This window comes from Lycium barbarum, chromosome 8, assembly GCF_019175385.1.
Source record: "Lycium barbarum isolate Lr01 chromosome 8, ASM1917538v2, whole genome shotgun sequence".
NCBI classification, from domain to species: Eukaryota; Viridiplantae; Streptophyta; class Magnoliopsida; order Solanales; family Solanaceae; genus Lycium; species Lycium barbarum.
The window spans coordinates 62,360,213-62,374,340 of record NC_083344.1 but is presented as its reverse complement, the minus strand read 5'-3'; the positions used below and the strand labels follow the sequence as shown (position 1 = coordinate 62,374,340).

Sequence of the window (14,128 nt, the reverse complement as noted above, 5' to 3'; positions counted from 1 at the left end):
CTAACATGGAGGGAGTAGAATTTATTCTCCAAAGAATGGCGGCGATGGAATCCAAAATAGAAGCTAAGATAAATGTTATGGACGGGAAGTTGAAAGGTATGGATGAACGGATAGGACGCTTACGCAAGGTACAATGAATGAAGATGGAGAAGTGTAAGCTTTGTGAAGCGAAAGAGGGGAGTGAAGAAGAGGGTTCCTTTAACTCTTCCAAAGATGTACTTGACACTTGCCCTAATTCCCATAAAATTGAGAGAGAAAAGATTGAGAGGAATAAGGGAGTGAAAAGTGACAACTCTAGAGTGGAAAAAGGAGAGGTTGTGAGGAGTGATGTGGGGGAGTTGTCACAACCCCATTCTAACCCTTGTAACTTTTCTTTCTTCTCTAGCTGTTTGAAAAATGGTGTAGGTATTGTTGGAAGCAAACCGAATGTTGAGCCTCAAACTTTGAAAGTTCATGAGGTAGATGAGAGCTTCCCGAAGGAGCAAATGGACTCCCAAGTTGAAATTCGAGGTAAAGAAGATGTTGTGTGCGAACTTCAAGGTAAAATAGCTAATCATAAAACCACAAATGATGTAATTGACCATGTTGTTAAAGTGAGTATAAATGATAACTTGTCCATAATTGAGCTTAATGTGTCTTTACCTTATGTTGAGCTTAGTGTTTCATTGATTGTTGACAATGTAGTTGATTTGGGTGATCTAACACTACTTGATCCTATTGATGACCACCTTGATTCTTCTTATAAAATCAATTTGTTTCCACCTAGTGTTAATCCCTATGATTTACATTTAGTACATTGTCATGTGATGTGATTGCTCACCCACTAGTTGATCCTAGCGATGACCGAGTTGATTCTTATTGCAAGATCAATTTGCGTCCAACTAGTGTGGATAATTGTGTTGATCAATTTGATTGCTATGGTAGTCCAATTATTGAGGACCCTTGTGATGTGGTTAATGACCCTCAATTTAGTGATGATGTTGGTCTAATTGATCATTTGCCTAGTCGTTTGCATGAAATTGTTGCGAAAAGTGACCTTTGTCTTTATGAGAGTGGAATTTCATGCTTTGACCCTTCATTGTTCATAGATTATTCTCTCTTAAAAGATAATGTCCTATTCGATGATGATATGATCCTAATTGGCACACCTCATTTCAAGACTTACATCCAAGGCCTAGATATGGAACTTCAAGCTCTACAAGCGGCATGGATGATAAGGATGGAGTTGAAGGCCTTTAGAGGCCCATACAAGCCCCACAATGAGGCCTATGATGTGTGGGAGGTGGCTTGGGAGTTGATTGAAGAAGAAGCCACTAGAAAGGGGACGAAATGCGCAATGTGGCCAAACGTGCAAATAGGGACATTTCTCCAAATTGGCTACACTTGCTAACTTGGACAAGATCGGGAGTTGGCTATTTGTGCAAGGAAGGTTATGCTTGCAAGAAGGCCATGCATGCAAGGTTGATTAAAGGGCCATTTATGCAAAGAAGGGCGTGTTTGGCCATTGAAGGCCAATTCTTCAATTGAAGATTAGCCAAACAAGGCCCTTACTTCATTAAGGGTAGCGTTGCGATTGCCTATTAGTCTTCTTTACTTATCTTGTATATATAGCTTGTCTTTCATTTCATTACTTAGATTTGGATGATGAATATTTGAGTGATGATAGGATTATCATAGTTTGTTTAGCTAGGGTTTAGCTTAGTTAGTAGATTTAACGGTGGATTCCATTGTTGGTCTTTGAACCGTTTATTTCCAATGATTTCATGAAGATTGTTCGTTTGTGGATTTCATTCGAATATCTTGCCTTGAATTCATATTGCTTTGTTTTATTTGGATTGTTTAATTCAAATTAGAAGGGTTTAGGTTTCATATACCTAGATTTGTCTATAGGATTCCCCCCATTCGGGTCAAGTATTTATCCTCTTTTTTCTCATCCCTTTTCTTCGTATCTTTAAATTCCGCGTTTTGGATTTATTTGGTTTCATCCCCAAATCGATTCGTATCATTTGGTATCAGAGCCTAAATTAGGTTTATCTCAACAAATCTTGCTTGGGATTTGATTCTACAAAAAAAAAAAAATCAAAAAAAAAAATTCACGATTTTTTTTTTATTTTGTTGAATTTTGTGTTACATTAGAGTTTCTTAGAGTTTCTAGAGTCTAAATCATCAATTTCGAGTCAATTTGGAATTAGAGTTTGTTTGATACGCTCAAATTACACCTATTAATGGTATAACGCGGACGTTGTCAAATATAGTAACCCAACAAGGTTGGGGTCGAATCCCACAGGGAATATGGTGTGAAAAGGTTACTAAAGTCGTAGGATGCTAAGCTTAGGTCTAATGTCTTAATCCGATGGTTTTGGTAATAGTTGGTTTTTCTATGATTAATTGCTATCTACTTGCTTTGGTGGAAATTTATGGTAAAAGAAACTAAGGTTGTATCCCCGTTAGATAGAGTGTATGATCCTGGGTATTGATCTTGATATACTGCTAATGGATCATTATATGAATGCACTTAATCCCTATATGGATCTCTACTATTTCCCAATAAATAAAGATTATCTCTTTCTATGATTTTCCCAAATATAAGAAAGTAACTATGAAGAACGATTAATCATGCCAAGTAAATTCTTCTTATTCCTAAGTGAAGTTATTAAACAAAGTTTAAAGCTTTGCGTCCTTGTTATTTATTCTTACCAACCCTGATTATTTTCCCAAATAAATCAAGGTGTATGGCCTTAATCAATGTTTGCAACCATTAATTATGAATGAAGAATGAAGAATAAATAAACCCTAATAATACATTATGTGTATATCAATCACAATCCAATCACACAACACCCATCATTGGGTTCACAACCCTAGTAAGGGAATTTAGCTACTCATGACAAAGAACAAGAAATAAGAAATTGAAGAATTCATAATTGCTTACTTTGGAAGAAAAGAGGAATTGATAATACTTGAGTTGATGTTTGAACCTTCAAAAACTAGAGAGTATTTAATGTTCTAAGCCAAGAGTCAAAATATAATAACTGATAACTATTAAAACCCTATAATGACTATTTATAGGTTCTGAAAACGTGAAAGTTGCAGATTTGCACTTTGGTCCCCGTCGATACGAAATACGGTTCGTAAAGTGAAATACGGACCGCAAACCAGTTTACGACCAGGTGTTCCTTCAAGTTTTGAGGAACTTCAATCTCTTGAAATACAGACCGTAAATTGGTTTACGGTCCGTAAACTGCCCAGTCGTCTTTCAACTTCCAAAACTTTGACTTTCTGCCAGATGCTCGAATGGTTAAATATGCTTTGAAATACGGACCGTAAAGTGGAACACGGTCCGTAAAAGTTGTTCCTAAATCACCATTTCCTCAGCTTGCCTTTCTGGTTCTTCTTATTCTTTAATACGCCCATGAAATACGGCCCGTGTAAAATGAGTTTACGACCACTTCTGCACTTTCAACTGTTTTCATTCCCAATCTGTTCCGTTTCCTGAAAAACACTAAAAACCACGTAAAATCACATAGACTTGCTTAAAAACAACTAAACTTATAGCAGAAAAGCATCGATTGTGGCGTAAAATCATGCCACATCAACACCCCCAACTTAAAGTATTTACTTGTCCTCAAGCAAGCCACACAAAACAACGACTCAATCTAACACCTAGATATCATAGAATAACAATGTCTACATTGGTTTTGACTCTGAACTACCAGCATGCATGTTTTTCTTCAAAGGACCACCCCAATTTTCTATTTTAAAGAAATATACATAACTCAAGAACGCTATGACTAACAATGAAGCTTCAATGCATTACATTACATTATCGAACACATTATGGTGCACACAAACGCTACTTTAGGCGGTCACTTTATTTTGCTCAATTCTCATCTTTATGCCCTCACATAGACCAAAGAATGTCCCAACACACATAAATACAGCAAGAATGGGACGAAGACGAAAGAGAAGAGGAAAACACTCACACTCACAAAGAAATTCACATCTACACATGCAAATACCATAGGCTTACCCTTATTTTCTATGTTTTCATCCTAGGCTTGTTCGGTTGTGATCACATTAGGACTTGTTTCGGCTTGTAATGTAGGCTTAGGGACAGGTAGGATACTTTTTGGATATTAGTGACTCCCCTCTCCTTGAACACTACAACATCTCTTCACCTTAATTCACCCCTTTTCTTTCCAACCCCTTTTATTTTCTTTCAAGTTGTCGACCTCGATGTGGTTTTATTCCTATCCAACTTGCAAATCTTTTTGTGTTACAATTGTCTGACTTTTTTATTTTTTTATTTTTTATATACATAATTTTTATATATGCAACTACCACATCGAATTCCCACTAGCAAACTCCACCACCCCCGACTTATGCTTTTAACATCTACTCCACATTTAATTCACTCCCAACTTAGGCATTTTGCCTCATCTATCTAGTAGCGTCAAGGAGGGAACGGGTGCGAAGATGCATTAATTTCACAAAGGGTGAGGTTTCATAATTGGCTAGCCAAGAAAAAAAAGTCAACAGGCTCAAAAAGGGAACTAGGGATATTTGAAACTTTTGGTCAGGTTTATTTAGGCAAAGTGACTATTTACACAAAGAAAGCCTAATCGGACAACCAAACTAACTTTCGAATTTCAAGCAAGACCAACCGGGCAAGTTCTAGATTATGCATGCATAAACAGAACCAAACTAACAACTCACAAACACATTGTCATAAACACAATTATTTTTACACTTGTGACCTCCTAAGTAGTCATTTATCACACACAATACCCCAATAATCATAATTTCATATAAAGAATCAATCATGTCAGCCATTAACTGTTCTAAGTATGCATTTTTCAAATTTTCGAGGGGTCCAAAATTTCCAACAAACCATAACAACATGCCATCAGTTACAGAGTAACACCAAATAAGTCACAACTACTCTATTCAACCTAAGAAACAACTTAGACATGCCAGTTTCAACAAAAAATATAAAAACCCCTCAGGAAAAGAACTTTGGCAAAGAAAAGTCGAGGGGATTCCTAAACATATATCTACACTACATTAGTGCCAACACTCCTACCCCAAAAAAAAAATCAAGCACTGTCTCAGTGCATCACTTATAAGAACAAGGGAAAGAGATGGTACCTTGGAGCCCTTGGTGCTGTGCGAAACTCACGACTGGCTCGCTGCATCCGGCAGTTGACTCGTGGACTCTCCTGGTTAGCGCTGCGGCTCAACTAATGACTAAAAAATTGTCTGCTGCATTTCCTTCTCCTCTGTCTTCTTTAATCTCTTAGCCAACTTCTCTGGGTCATCAGATTGCTCACGGACCCTCTTTCCTGTATCGCGCACAAAGGGTTCGGCATCCTCCGCCTTCTCCTCATAATCCATCAGATCCAGCACCTTAAACTTATTAGGCAAAATGGCACGTGGTACTGGCACTGGTGCGGCTACCATACCTTGCACTTTGGGTGTCTCAAGCTCCTTCTTCAGCTTATCCAACTCACTCCTCAATGAGACAGACTCCCCACCGGGTGTGGCCTGCTCTCGAGTCAATAATTTCGACTCAAAACTATCCAGTCTAGCCTAATACACTTCGTGCTTTTTCTCGAACTCTGCACGGATCTCTGTGGTCGCCTCTGTAACTAACTGCTGCACTATTTTTACCACTTTCGGCTTAAATTGTTGCAATATTTTCCTACTTGCCTTTCAGCCCTCACTGCTTTGACTGCAATCTGGCTGTAATTAGCATGGCTGAAGTGAAGCAACTCCAGCTCTGGATCAGCAGGCTCGGCTGTCTCAGCGGCAGTGGCAGACCCCGAAGGAGGGCCTAGTGTGGCTGGAGGTGGTGTTGGAGGCCTTGCCTAAGAAACACCTATCTTGGCTGCAAAAGCCGGTGTATCTACTAGGTCAGTCCCATAAGCATGGCTCGGACTCAACTCTAACTGAGTGTCATCGTCATCACCAGACTGATCTGCCTCTTGGTCCTTCTTAATCTTTACCTTATTCTTCCCCCAATATCCCATACGAGCAGTTGTGATGGTGCCGTCCCATTCTGGATGCTGAAATATCCTTGCCCGTCTACACAATTCCGTGATAAGACACGGAAATACCATGTTCTGGTTGGGCTTGTGTGCCCGCACATGCAGCTTAGCAATGCGGTCCCCAATATTCATCGGCTACTTTGACATCAACGAGGCGATTGTGACTGCCTGACTGGTGGAGAGGGTATTATCCGCCTGGGTTGGAGTGATCCTGTACCGAAGCAACGTCCACCAAAACATAACTTCCGTGGACAAATAACTTTTAGCAATCTTGACTCTCCCATCATTAGTCCATTTTTTCTTATGTGGCTCAGATGTGATAATCGTAGCAGTCCATTCCCTCACAGATTCCTTGTCTTTCCTGTCTCATTTGTCTAGGAACAGGCTCAGATCAGTAGGCGCAACAAAATCATTACCGAATAGGACTTTGTTGGTGGATTTGGAGGAAATATCGACAAGTGAGTTCCAGACTGTCACATTCTCCAAAATGGGTATCTCATGCCAAGCACGACTCGGCTTCTTCATCGACATCAACACAGCCCCATATGATGCATAGAATTCCCTCACAATGTGCGGAGCATAGTTTCCCGGCTCATGAGTGAAAACATCCAGCTTGTACATTTTGATGGTATCATCCAGCTGTGGATGAGCCGAGATACCATCGAAAATCAGTCGCCGCTCCTCAAACATTTTTCGTTGCGGCTGTCCCCTAGTGTCTGTCCCAGCCATCTATTGGTCATACAATTTCTTTGACCCTTTGACCGAGAATCGAAGTTTTTCTTCCTCCAGCCGTTTGTCCGGACGACTAGTTTACGACCCTCTGGTGGCGTGCCATCATCCTGAGCATTACCAGCACTTGGCCCCACTGAGTCACTCTCCTGATCCGTTTGGTGGGCTGCCCCCCTACTTGATACTTCCATGTCAGAATCCCCCTCTTCAGACTGGGAGGCTTCCGACACAGACTTGGACGGGGTCATAGGTGGGGGCTGTGATGGCCTTGCCGATGTGCCTTGCGTAGGGGCCCCCCTGACCTTTGGTGGCGGTATAACTTCTGCGCACTCGGATCCTAATTGTTCCCCTTCCGAATTGGAGGGTTCATCTATCAACTTCGAATCCGAGCGCACTTTCTTTCTTGTGTCGGTGCTTTTGGCCCCCGCTTTCCTTGCACTCCTTCTCTGACCCATTCCTGCAAAAGACACATCATATTAGCTACCATGGAACATTCGATCAAAAATAATACAAACTAACTGTGCACAAAAACTGTTTTTTGTCTGTGACCATAAACTCAAAAGACGGACCGTAAATTGAAATACGGTCCATAAATTGAGATCGTAAACTGCTCATTTTCTTGGAGACCTTTCTGTCCCTTAGTGAAATGCTTAAAGACGGACCGTAAACTGAAATACGGTCCGTAAAATGAGATCGTTTTTCACATCACAGACCTAGAACATGTTTTTTTTTCTAGATTTCGTTACATATCTCGGTTTCACGTTGTTTTGGGGATTTTGTTACTCAGACTTCACCCAATTGTCTACAAATTTTTCATTAATCCCTCAAGAGTCAAGCTATTGGTGGGCATACCAAAACTTCAAATATTGAATTTTAAGGTATGGAATGTCCTCCAACCCATTTGGATTTTATTAACAACTTCCCAAGAGAATTGAAAGAATTTAACATTGTTATCCTCACACAAGATCATTAAACAAGGTAAGCAAGCCCTTAATTTCACAAAACCTAGCCTAATCAACACTTACCATCAAGTTCAAACTCAATGCTGTAAAATAAGAGTGGAGAGTGTCAATCATACCTTTTTATGATGAACCAACAGATCACAATAAGCAAAGACTTTGAGAGCACAACTTCAATCACAACCAAATTTAAACCTAGGGCAGAGAGATTTTGAATTTTGTGAAAGTGGATAGGTTTTTGAGTGTGAGTTGTGTATTTATGGAGTTTAGAAAATGGATGATGATGGGTTTTTGGTGGGAAATCGTGGGGGTTGAGAAGAAGGAGGGAAGTTAATAGGATTGATCGTGGGAGGGCATTTGAAACGTGTGTCTCTCTGCCCGTGATTTAAATCGCTGCGCTCTCTTGTATTTAAAGCTTTTTTTTTGTTCTAAATACGGTTCGTAAAGTGATTTACGACCCGTATTTAGAGATGTTGATGTGGGCAGTGCACTATATTGTCTCATGAAAGAATACGATCAGATTTACGGATCGTATTTCACAATACGGGTCCGTCTTCCATGGTTGTAAACTTTCATGTTGCATTACAGTGCTTACTGTTTTGTGACATTGTTAAATACCCCCCATTGTACGAGCCGTATTGTGAAATATGGTATGTAAACTGCAGGCGTATTTTGCAATGTTGCGAAACAGTCTCTTACTACTTAACTTACTGCTGCTATTCAACAATATTTTCTGCAATATATTCATGCACCAAAACAATCATTACCCTATATGTAATAAAAAACGAACAAAAGAAAAATAAGCATTTCACTTGGTTGCCTCCCAAGAAGCGGTTGATTTAACGTCGCGGCACGATGGTGGTAACCATTCACTCCTTATCTGCGTGAACCAGATCATCGTTCGTTCTGAGGTGCTTCAACCTGTATCGGTCGACAATCCTATCCTCTGAAACCATCCCGTGATAGTGCTTCAATCTCTACCCATTCACCTTAAATGTCCGAGTTCCATCTCCAGAATTTAACTCAATCGCTTCATGGCACCTACCACCTAAAATGGACCAGACCACCTTTATTTAAGCTTACCAGGTAGCAACTTCAACCGAGAGTTAAACAGTAATACAGGGTCACCCTTGTAGAACTCTCGCTTCAAGATCTTCTTGTCATGGTATTGCTTCATCCTTTCTTTATAAAGTGCTGCAGTCTCATATGCCTGGTACCGAAACTCATCCATCTCATTTAGTTGAAACAACCTGAGCTTGGTTGCTTCCTCCCAATCCATATTCAGTTTCTTCAGCGCCCACACAGCCTTATGCTTAAGCTCAACCGGCAAGTGACAAGCTTTTCCGAACACAAGCTTAAAGGGTGAAGTCCCAATCGGAGTCTTGAAAGCAGTCTGGTATGCCCATAGAGCATCATCGAGCTTGCGGGCCCAATTAGGTCTATTTGCTTTTACTGTTTTTGCTAGAATACTCTTGATCTCCCTATTGGACACTTCAATCAGTCCACTTGTCTGAGGATGATAAGGTGTTGCCACCCTATGTTTTATACCATATTTCTCCATCAATCCCGTGAAGGCTCTATTACAAAAGTGGGATCCACCATCGTTGATTATAGCCCTCGGAGTACCAAAACGAGTAAATATGTTCTTCCTGAGGAACCCCATAACACTCTTGGCCTCGTTATTAGGTAAAGCCACCACTTCTACCCATTTTGACACGTAATCCACAACAACCAAAATGTATTTCATGCCACCCGAACTCACAAAGGGTGCCATAAAGTCAATCCCCCAGACATCAAACACTTCTACCTCCATAACAAAATTCATAGGCATCTCTTGCCTTCTGCCGACATTCCCTTGCCTTTGACATTGATTACAGGACCGCACCAATAGATTAGCATCATGAAAAATGGTCGGCCAGTAATAGCCGCACTCAAGTACCTTAGCCGCAGTTCGGTTTCCGCTATGATGACCCCTAACATGAGAGTCATGGCACGCCTTTAGAATCGCCATCACTTCACTTTCAAGAACACAACGCTGAATGATGTTGTCAGCGCATGTTCAGAACAAATAAGGCACGTCCCAATAGTACTGCCGAGCATCTCGCAAGAATTTCCTCTTTTGGTAGGCTTTGATATCTTCTGGAACTGTGCCTGTTACCAAATAATTGGAAATGTCAGCATACCACGGTGCCACCTCCATTGACACAGCCAACACCTTCTCATCCGGAAAAACATCATCTATATCAAGCTCATCCGAAGGTCTCCCAGCCTTTTCAAGCCGAGAGAGATGGTCAGCAACCTGGTTTTCAGTGCCCTTGTGGTCCTTCACCTCAAAATCAAACTCTTGCAGCAATAGCACCCATCTAATCAGTGGCGGCTTTGCTTCCTTCTTTGCCATGAGGTATATCAAGGCTTCATGATCAGTGTAAACCACTACTTTGGACCCCAACAAGTAGGCTCGAAATATCTCAAAGGCAAACACAATGGTAAGCAGCTCTTGCTCCATCACTGTGTAATTCATATGGACAACATTCAGTGTTCTGCTTGCATAATAGATCGGGTGTATAATTTCATTGTGCCTCTACCGAAGCACAACACCTATTGCAAAACCACTAGCATCACACATCAGTTCAAATGGCAAGGACCAGTCAGGAGCAACAATAATCGGAGCAGTAGTGAGACGCTCTTTTAACTCCTCAAACGCCTTCCGGCACTTATCATCAAACGCAAACTTCGCCTTTTTTTCAAGAAGCTTGCACATTGGGTTGGCAATCTTGGAGAAATCTTTGATGAAGCGCTTGTAGAACCCAGCATGTCCCAAGAAACTTCGGACACCTTTGACCGAGATAGGTGGTGGAATTTTTGCAATCACATCAATTTTCGCTTGATCGACCTCAATTCCCTTTTCAGAGATTTTGTGACCGAGGACGATTCCTTCCTTCACCATAAAATGGGACTTCTCCCAATTTAGCACGATATTTGTCTCCTCACATTTTTTAGCACTTGACCCAGATGGCCAAGACAATCTTCAAACGAATCACCCACAACAGAAAAGTCATCCATGAACACTTCTAAGAAATCCTCTACCATGCCAGAGAAGATTGACATCATGCATCTCTGAAAAGTGGCTGGTGCATTACACAAACCAAAAGGCATCCGGCTAAATGCAAACGTCCCATAAGGACAAGTAAACGTAGTCTTCTCCTGATCTTTTAAAGCAATGTTGATCTGATTGTAGCCCGAATAACCATCAAGGAAACAATAGTAGCAACGCCCCGCTAGCCGATCAAGCATTTGATCAATAAAAGGCATGGGGAAATGGTCCTTGCATGTGGTTATTTTGAGCTTGCGATAGTCCATGCAAACTCTCTATCAGGTTACGGTTCTAGTTGGGATCAGCTCATTCTTTGCATTCGGCACCACAGTGATGCCACCCTTCATAGGAACACATTGGACTGGGCTAACCTATTTAGTATCAGCAATTGGGTAAACCACTCCCGTATCCAACAATTTGATGATCTCTTTCTTGACTACCTCTTGCATATTCTCGTTCAGTCGCCTTTGATGCTCTACACTCGGTTTGCTATCTTCCTCTAACTGGATTTTGTGCTCACAGATCCCAGTTGAGTGTCTGCTATGGTCCAACCAATAGCACGCCTATACTCCCTCAACACCTCCAAAAGCTGTAAAATCTGCTCCTCAGTCAGTAGAGTTGAAACAATCACTGGCAATGTATTATCCGGACCAAGGAACTCATACTTCAGATGTGATGGGGGCTTTTTAAGCTCCAACTTAGGTGGCTCAATGATCGAAAGCTTTTCTGGAGGAGTTGTTCTATTTTACAGATCGAGATTCAGCTTCTTTGGGTGGTAGGAATATGATCCCAACCCAATAAGTGAATTAACTGTCTCCACATAACCTTCCATGTCCTCAGCATCGAAATTCACAAGAATACCAGCTAGAGCTTCACCCAGACTCTCTTCTTCCATCTTGAACTCCACCCTGGAGTATTTTACCACTCCTAGTAGTGATGGCAAACACACGGTCTACACCACCTCCCCCATTCTTTGGATTTGGAATAGTGTCACTCGGAAGTCCTCCCTTTTTAGGAGGGTGCTGCTCTCTAGAAATATCCCTCATCTCTGACTCAAGCATCTGAATAACCGCTGTATGGGAACCCACTATTTTTTTCAGCCCAGATAAAGTCCTTTCAGACTTATATTGATTGGCTAAAATCTTCTCAAGCATTTATTCAACCTTCGAACTACCTTGCTCTGTTGACTGCCCTTTCGGTGGTATATAAGGATTGGAACTCATGTTCCCGAAATTGTTACTGTTGTTGTAGCTCCCTTGGTTCGCACCACCATAATTATTTTTGTAGTTCCCAGAGTTGTTATAAGAACCTTGACCTTGCTAAGGTCTCCATTGATTCTGATTCTGATAACCACCTTGGTAATTCTGTCGTTGGTAACCCCCTTGAGAGTTATTAACATAATTAGCATCTTCAACCTGCATAGGTGGCCCCTCATGGAACAGACCATCTTGAGTACGGTACATCCCTTTAGGAAAAATTGTATCCTCTTCACAAACATTTACCTTTTTGATCTAGGATTCATCAAAAGTTTTCGTTAGCAAGGAAATATTTGTTGCAAGTTCTGCCAATGTTTGCTGGGTGTCTTGATTCTTCTTTACTATATTCTGGATCATAGCACTACTATACGGTACCACATCAGCATTGTTTGAGTGCCAAGCCTGATTATGAGTCGTCAGCTTGTTAAGTATGTTGGTCACTCGTCGATAAGTTTTGTTCATCAAACAACCATCAGCTGCATTATTAGCAACTGACTGTGTCACTGGATGGGGCCCTCGGTCGAACTTCTCCATTAATATGTGTTCCGGAAACACATGATTCGGGCTCTTCTGCAAATACTCCTTGAATCTCTCCTAGGCTTCATATAGTTGTTCCTCCGGTCGCTGCTTGAATTCATATATCTTGTCATGAATTTCAGCCTTTTTGCTAGGGGGGTACCATTTTGTGACAAAAGCAGTCACCATCTTTGCCCATGAAGTAATCGAATTTCGGGGTAACTTTTCAAACCATGTTCTTGCCTCCCTAGTTAAGGAATATTTAAATAACCTCAACCGAATAGCATCTTGTGGAACGTTGTTCTGGATGTGATTAGCACACACATCCACAAAATTCTGCAAATGACGTTGAGGGTCATTCTCGGTAGAGTTTCGAAAGTATCCCTCGATCTTCAACAACTGGTATAGAGAGGAGTCAATTTTCACGCTAGCAGCTGCAACTCGAGGTTGAACAATAGCAGATGCATAGTCCTCCTCTGTAACAAGATTAGCGAAAATATTCTCATCATCAGATGGGAATACTTGGGCACCTTACTTGGGTACCCAGACCAAATTACATATTCATTGCCAAATCCAAACTTATTTCAGAATTTCATAAAAGTCATATCAAACATAGTTTATATCAAAATATGTCTTAAGCGGTCGCACAAATCAAAATGTCATATCGGATCCAAACTGAGCGGCGGAATAGACATCGCCGGTCAAAAATGCAAATATAAGCATAAGGGCCATTCAGGGCCATCAAAACAAACGGACCGCTTTAAGACCAGAAAACAAAATCAGACAAACATATATAGGACCCTCGCCCCACATATATGACTACAGGCCTCTACGAACTCAAAACAAAGACATATGGCGAGACAGGGCCCCGCCGTATCCAAATAGTCAAATGTACAGAATATACATAGCAAAAGGGAGTCTGTACCAAAAGTGGACTCCGAGTCAAGAAGGAGTACTCCGATGTAGCAAAGAGTGAAGCCTACAGTGGAGGATCACCAATATCTGCACCTGCGGGCATGAAACGCAGCCCCCGAAGAAAGGGGGTCAGTACGAAATATGTACTGAGTATGTAATGCACGGAGTACAGAAATATGGGCCAAAACCGAAAGCAAATCAGATGACAAAGTGGAGTACAAATCAGTATGTCAAAATCCGTATCAAAACCATATACGTATACATAATGCAAACGAAATCATGCAAACGCTTAAGAACGTGGTCGCCACTCCGACGCTGGCGCCACACACAGCATAACACCAGAAGGTTTCAAATCTCCGTACATCCCCGAACACAAACACAACATAGGTGAGCGTATCGCATCACGAGCCATATCACAGCATAACTCCAAACGGAACCCGGCCCTATGGCGAGGCCTCGGGAACCGGAACACAGCATACGGCCGAATTATCATAAGGCGCACGAATCATAACCGGCCCGGGAACCGGTGAACGAAGTCATAATAGGGCACGAGCGGAGTCGTGAGCAAACAAATGCAATACATATTTCAAAATAGCCTTTCAAAACATAATG

The 14,128-nt window shown here is 41.4% G+C and overlaps 1 non-coding gene across 1 annotated transcript; it reads left to right on the top strand.

Annotated features, from left to right (window-relative positions):
• Nucleotides 1-12,635: 12,635 nt before the first annotated feature.
• Nucleotides 12,636-12,741, top strand: LOC132608517 (small nucleolar RNA R71). Its single transcript, XR_009570430.1, has one exon. It is a non-coding gene; the product is annotated as a small nucleolar RNA R71 (small nucleolar RNA).
• The last annotated feature ends 1,387 nt before the right edge of the window (nt 12,742-14,128 follow it).